Source organism: Lampris incognitus, chromosome 13 (assembly GCF_029633865.1).
Source record: "Lampris incognitus isolate fLamInc1 chromosome 13, fLamInc1.hap2, whole genome shotgun sequence".
Lineage (NCBI taxonomy): Eukaryota > Metazoa > Chordata > Actinopteri > Lampriformes > Lampridae > Lampris > Lampris incognitus.
The window spans coordinates 8,870,408-8,878,301 of NC_079223.1; positions in this window are offsets into that span (position 1 = coordinate 8,870,408).

Below are 7,894 nucleotides of genomic sequence, written 5' to 3' on the forward strand. Positions count from 1 at the left end.
AGAGTCAGTAAGTTCCCTTTCAAAGGACAACAGGGATAGATTGTTGAGGCGTGCAGTTAGCATGGAAGATCTTAGACATGTTTTGATACGGCCTGTAGTGGGGAAGAGTCTTTCAACAGTACATGAAGTCAGGGGAATGGTGATCATTGCCCTTAACAGTCTGTTAATGTTTGGGAAAACGTCAGAGTTGCAGCTGTCCAGCACTTCAATGAGGGATGGGTAACACTGACCCCTCTCCACTTTGCGACGCAGTGCCTGAATGAAAACGGTCCATTCAGAACCCTCACATTTACCAAGTGCAATACAGTGGGGGGGGGGGGGTTGCTAGCCTGATGTTTCGAGCATGCCTGGCGGAGGTGCTTCCAATCTACAAACCCGCTTCGAAAAAACGTGTTTTCCATATGGGGCTCGGGGGAAAAGCCTACACATTTTACAGAAAACAGCGTTCCTTGCTGAGCTGTATTCAAGCCACTTAAATTCTTCATACCACTTATGGGAAAAAGAACGTAATTTTCGTGAAATGTTGGTTGCGGGGAACACTAATTTAGGCTGCGTGGGTGGCTCATCCACAGCAGACACATCTGACGGTGGCATGGTCAAGGGAATCGTCTCACCGTCGTCAGAGGGGGGAGGAGAAGGTGCCTGCAACGGAGAAGCTGTAGCCTCCTCTGTCGTTCTCTCCGGCGGTATCTCACTCTCATTGGGCGGCTCAGTCGGTGCTGGAGCAGGTGTGCTTTCCTCCTCCTCCATCCGTGGCTTTTTAAAAAAGCGGAAGATTGAACTTTGTTTCGCCATTCCATAAGTTATGGCTAACTGTTGGCTATTGGCTAGTTAGCAGCAGTGAAAAATACAGAGCGTGACGGTACGCGCGCTCAGATTTTGCAGTTCTACGTACGTAAAAGGGGCCGGCCTACGTGCTTGTAAGCCAGCGTGATTGGATGAGCCTGGGCTTGAAATGGGTGGGCCTGTGACAGGCCAGGCCCACCCGTGGTTACGCCCCTGAAACCTACCACAGAAAACCGGACATTTTCATGAATTTATTTACTGTATGCACTGAGCTGCAGAGGTTGCACCATGTACAGCCAGTTAAATAATATTGGGGTGACCAGTTTCACTGTGACTAGAACATTAGAAGGGAGACAGAAGTTTGACGATGAAAAATGTTTGCTCCTGTTTGTAGTCGCATTGGTGACTTAATAGCGGAAGAAGATGAAGAGGAACATGAAGAGGAACATGAGGGAGATAGGTGAGTTGTTGTGTCGCCAGCCACAGTCAGCAGGAACTGTACGACGTGGGCCAACTATTTGCTCTTTATGTTAGGGACCCTCCCAATATGGCCTAGTAGAGCAGCAGTAGACGAGCTAATGCCACCAGTATTCAGGGAATTCTACCCAAACACAAGAGTGATACTAGACTGCACAGAGATCCGCATCGAGACAGCTAGTTCGAAGGTTTTGAACACCATGACATACTCCCATTATAAAAAGTAACACTACACTGAAATCCCTAATTGGGATCACTCCCTCAGGGTCAGATAGCCTGGTAAGTAATCTATACACAGGATGTATTTCTGATAAGGAGATAACTAAGAGGTCATGTGTTCTGGACCTCTTAGAGTCAGGTGATGAGGTCATGGCCGATAAGGGCTTCCTTATCAAAGACCTGCTTGATGAAATAGATGTAAAACTTGTCCTCCCTGCATTTTTAGGCCCAAGTGGACAGTTTAGCTGTGATGAGCTCACAGACACACAGAGTGTTGCTGGCTTGAGAATACACGTCGAACGGTCAATAAGACGCATAAAGGAGTACCACATTTTTGATGGAGTCATACCCCTTTCACTAAGTGGAACAGTCAACCAACTGTGGACTGTGTGTGCTCTCCTAACAAATTTTCAGGGACCACTGTTTTAAACTTTTGTTAAATTCAGCTGACAAGAAAATAGTGCACACAAACCTTAGATAGATTGAAACATATTTAACTTCATTTCAGTACAGTCCCATTTTTTAGCCCACACCTTGAGATGAGCAATCACTATCTTAGTTTAGTAAACAATTGATGTTTTGAGTTGGTAGCGAGTTCCAGTTTATTGCTACAACAGAATGACAGTTGACCGAACATATTTTAGTTTAAAATGAACCAACAGTTTTGTTAAAGTTAAAGAATGAAAATATTGTAGATGGGACAGTCTAATGTAGGGCTCAAACCCAAGACCTTCTTACTGTGAGGCGACCGTGCTAACCACCGCGCCACCATGCTGTCCCCATTGCCACACAGCTAAACATAAATGGTAGCATGGTAGAGTTCGAAGTGGATACTGGCTGCAGTATCTTTATACTGCCTGTATCTGTACAGTATCTGTACAGTACTGGCTGCAGGATACTGGCTGACAAAGACTTAGTATGCAAAGTTACTCTGGACAACAATTTTTTCAAATATTTTGCTTCCTGAAAAAAAAGAGAGATTGTGAAACAACAGTACTTTGTATATCCGAGCTGCATTCCTAGTGGCAGTGTCAATACTTTTAGATCACCTCACATGTTCCAGTCGTAATTGTTGTACAGTATGTGTTTCAACAACAGTTCCATGTCATTGTAGGATTCTTTCATGTGTACTGCATAGCCAATGGGCACTGAAGGGTGGACATTGCCATTGTGTAACAGGACAGTTTTCAGGCTTAACTTTGATGAATCTATAAAAAGACACTGTTGTTGAGGGTCATGTACACAACCCAAAGCCATGAACAATCCATCAATGTCAGTGCAGAAAGAGGTCGTCAACCTGCGTAAAGAAGTTTGTCAACTGTTCTTGACAGTTCTGAAAGATAGACATTTTTGTATCTGGTGACAGCAAACCCCGTCCTTGCAATCTTGAACCAAGTAGTTCTGCTTTAGCTTTTGACAAATGTAAGTCCCTGACCAGGTCAATTAATTCTGGCTGTTATCAGATGAGGATAACCAGGCATAAAGGGTTCAACATCTGGATCAGTGTCGTTTTCCCAACCCAGTCGCACAGACTTTCGTGATGGCATCACGTTAATTAATAATCGTGATACCATCACGATTATGACCTGATTTACGTGATGTGGTCACGATCTGATAGAACCCTAACCCTAACCCTCGAGTCATGACCACATCACGTAAATCAGGTCATAATCGTGATGGTATCACGATCGAACGTCCGTGCAACTGGGTAGTTTTCCACATCTGGTTCATGCGTTGTGACATCTTCATCTGCTTCATCTCGGCTCCATGTCCCTGGTGGCTTCAGTACTGGCAAACTGTCATCATGTGGCACTGGTCTCATTGCTGAAGGCAGAGTATGGAAGCCAGATACATTAGTCAGACAGAAGTAACTGTCTGTCACATGATCCTTCTGTTCTCACCTTATCATCGGGACTGCAAATGACATTGACTTCCGAGTACCTCTGAGCCAAGCTGTCAGGTTGACTGCACATGTTACACAATAAATGTGAGGAGCCCAGGGTTTCTCTTGGTCACCAATTTTACATCCGAAGTCGAGCTCCTAGACTTTCTTAATAAGTGCAGTCATGGTGCGTCTTTGAGCCCTAAGTGTATACTCGCCACAGATGTACACAGCTGTATCACAGCTGTTGTAACACTGACGAGACATTTCTGCTGTATCAAATCTTCCTGACGATAGTAAATACTATTGTTAAGTGTGCTCACTATGCTACTGCCTGAAGAACATGTGCATCAACATGCGTCCAAACAGCATCTGTAAATGTGAGCAGCTTTTGTAGCCTGTCTGTCAGCATCTAACCTGACTAACCCAGGCATGTCTCAGACATTTGCAGAGCACCTACACTGACTTCATGCCCAGCTATGCTTGGACTGACCAAAACAGCTTGCTTTGTGGGCAGTGTATCAGTGTTAATGGAGTGGAGGATGCTGATCTGTCAATTCAGTTCAATTCAATTCAATTTATTGTCATTAAAAACAATGTGCAGGCACATGTTAAAAATGAAATGAGGGCTGTGGCTTCACCAAACGGTGCGAGACAGACACAGACAAACACAGCAAACACATTATGAGATATACACACATGAAGACCAAAAGCTAAAAATAAGTTAAAAGAGAGCTGGAGTACAAAATATTTAAAAATATCTACAGACATTCAGTGGGTAGCCAGGTTCAGGTGGGCAACAGCTTGTGGAAAGAAGCTGTTTTTGAGCCTGGTAGTGCGGGCTCTGAGGCTCCTGTAGCGCCTCCCAGAGCGCAGGGGGGAGAACAGTCCATGGTTGGGGTGGGTGGGATCTCTGCTGATGCTCAGACCCCTTCGAAGGCAGCGTTTGTGATAAATGTCTTTTATGGCTGGGAGCTGGCTACCGGTGATATGCTGAGCCTCCTTGACGATCTGCTGCAGAGCTTTCTGGTCTACTGAGGTGCAGTTGCCGTACCAAACTGAGATGCAGATGATCAGGATGCTCTCTATGGTGCAGTGGTAGAAGTTGGTGAGAATTTTGGGGGGTAGACGGGCGCTCCTCAGCCTCCTCAGGAAATCCAGGCGTTGTTGGGCCTTTTTCACAAGGGCCTGGGTGTTTAATGTCCACGAAAGGTCCTCGCTGATGTGGACTCCAAGGAATTTAAAGCTGGAAACACGCTCCACTTCCACCCCATTGATATGTATGGGGGAGTGGCTGCAGCTTCTAGACCTCCTGAACTCCACAATCAGCTCCTTTGTCTTCTGCACATTAAGGACAAGATTGTTGGTAGTACACCATGATGTGAGGTGCTCAATCTCGTCTCTGTAGGCCATCTCGTCATTGTTGGTGATACGGCCAATGACTGTGGTGTCATCTGCAAACTTAACTATAACATTTGAAGGGTGAGTTGGCAGGCAGTCGTGGGTAAAGAGGGAGAAAAGGAGGGGGCTCAGAACACAGCCTTGAGGGGCACCTGTGCTGAGAGTCAGGGTGGAGGAGGAGTGGTCACCTAACCTAACAGACTGAGGTCTGTTGGTCAGGAAGTCCAGGATCCAGTTACAGAGGGAGGGGTTGAGGCCAAGGGAGAGGAGTTTGGTGGTTAGTTTGGCGGGGATGATAGTGTTGAAGGCAGAGCTGTAATCTATAAACAGCATCCGGATGTATGTGTTGTTAAGTTCAAGGTGGGTCAGAGCAACGTGCAGGGCAGTGGCAATGGCATCCTCAGTAGACCTTTTGGGATGGTAGGCGAACTGATGTGGGTCGAATGTGGGGGGGATAATGTTTTTGATGTGAGCCAGAACCAGTCTTTCATAGCACTCCATGGCAATGGGGGTGAGTGCTATGGGTCGGTAGTCATTCAGACATGTGGATGTTGGTTTCTTGGAGACAGGAATGATAGCGGTGGTCTTAAAGCATGTCGGGACTTTAGATTGGGACAGTGAGAGGTTAAATACAGGTGTGAAGACTCAGCCAGCTGGTCGGCACATTCCCGGTAGACCCACCCCGGTATGCCGTCTGGTCTGGCAGCCTTCCGTGTGTTCACTCTGCGCAGTGATTCTCTGACCTCTGTGACTGATAGAGTGAGCACCTGGTTTTCTGGGTGGCTGGGATTTTTGTGGCTGGGTCAGTATTGTCCTTGTCGAAGCGGGCATAGAACTGATTTAGCTTGTCTGGCAGGGAGGCATCATGGACAGTGGGACCGCGATTAGAGCTTTTGTAGTCTGTGATAGACTGAATGCCTTGCCACATTCGCCGAGGATCAGAGTTAACCTGACTTGAACGCTGCATCCCGGACTTTCAGCAGCTGCCGGACCTCACTGGTCATCCAGGGTTTCTGGTTTAGAAAGGTGTGGACTGATTTTTTTGTTGTGACACTCTCAGTGCAAAAGTTAATGTAGGCTAGTATGGCAGATGTCTGTTCATTAATGTCTATATGGGGGCCATGGGTAGCTGAATGTGCAAAAATACTCCAGTCTGTGTTTTCAAAACAGTCCTGGAGTTCAGAGACTGCTCCTTCTGGCCGGACAGTGATTGTCTTTACTGCTGGCTTGACCCGTTTTATTAGGGGTTTGTAGGCTGGGACCAGGAACAGGCAGAGGTGGCCAGAATGCCCCAGACGAGGGCAGGGAGTAGCTTTGTATGAGTCCTTGATGTTTGTATAGAGATGGTCCAGGGTGTTTTGTCCCCTAGTGGGGCAGGAGACATGCTGATGGAATTCGGGCAATACAGCCCTGAGGTTAGCCTGATTAAAGTCACCACCTATGATAAAGGCATTGTCCGGGTGTTTGGTCTGTTGTCTGCTGATGGCACATTGTAGCCGCTTAAGTGCTTCCTTAGCATTAGCATGTGGGGGGGATGTATACAGCGGCGATGGTAAAGGCTGTTAGCTCCCTGGGCAGGTAAAAAGGCCTGCACTGAATCATAAGGAGCTCCAGATCAGCAGAGCAATGCCTTTCGACGATCTTTATATTGTTGCACCAAGAGTTATTGACATAAATACTCAAACCTCCTCTGCGGATCTTGCCGGAGTCCGCTGTCCTGTCGGCACAGAAGGCTGTGCGGCCCGCTAGCTCGACTGCTGAGTCGGCTATGTTGCTGTTGAGCCAAGCAGTGGCGCCCCCAAGGGGTGGCCAGGGGTGGCCATGGCCACCCTGATACTATTCCTGGCCCCCCCGCTGGCCCCCCCCAGCCACGAGTCGCATATGCAGAATATGCTTCTGATAATGCATAATATACTTCTATCTGATATTTTACATTAGGTGCTGTTCATTTAAATCAATAATGTATATTTTTCTTAACTCTCATATTGACAGTTTTCAACTAGCTTATACAGTATACTACAACAGCATCATAAACTTCCCGAAATTCAGTCATGGCTTTTGGTTTTGGTGTGCCACCCCAAGATTTTCAGTGGCCCCATTTGGCCACCCCTATGAAAAATTTCTGGGGGCGCCACTGGAGCCAAGTCTCCATACACATCAGCAGACAGCAGTTCTGCAGCCTTTTCTGAGAGGACAGCCTGAGTCTTATCTCGTCCATTTTGTTAGCTAACGATCAGACATTAGCCATGAAGATGCTGGGGAGGGAAACTCTGAAGGGAACGCTACTTAGCTTAGCATGTAGCCCGCCACGTTTCCCCCTCTTTTGTTTACGTTGCCATCTGCGGGCGCACTCTGCGCTACTGTGCTGACCAGCTCAGTGAGGACTTCACGAAGCTCTTTCAGATGTGTGCCGACTGTTGCCAGTTACCTTCAATCTGGAAACCTTCCGCTATAATCCCTATTCCTAAAACTAAAAATTCCAGAGAACTAAATGAGTTCAGACCTGTTGCACTTACATCACTTGCAATGAAAAACTTTGGGAACATTTTAAAAGATGAAGTTGTCTCCCTAGTTGAAGGCAAACTAGACCCCTTGCAGTTTGCTTATCAAGCCGGCAAGGGTGGGGAGGATGCAAAACTCTTTATCCTTGACAAAGTCTATAAGCACCTGGAGAAACCAAATTCTCATGCGAGACTTTTATTTGCTGACTTCTCTTTGGCTTTCAACAAGATGCAACCTCACATTTTGAGGGTATTTCAATTTACCTGATCAGCTTTTAATGTTACTTTTAAACTTTTTAACAGACAGAACCCAGCAGGTTTTAGTTAATGGCGTCATGTCCAATGTCCTGGTCTCAAACAGGGGCTCACCACAGGGTTGCATTCTTTCCCCCCTGCTTTTTATTTTGTATACAGACAGCTGCAGGTCTTCTAAAGAGGGTAGCTACCTGGTGAAACTCTCTGACGATATTTATATTGGCCTCCTCGAGGATGCTAAAGTTAAAACACAACACTATTTGTTTCAGCTAAGGAGGGGAGCAAGGCCACACCTGAGAGACTCTCACAAATACTCGCTGACTGACGAAGTGTTCATGAAAGGAATAGGAACACTTCAGGGCATGAAGGCAAA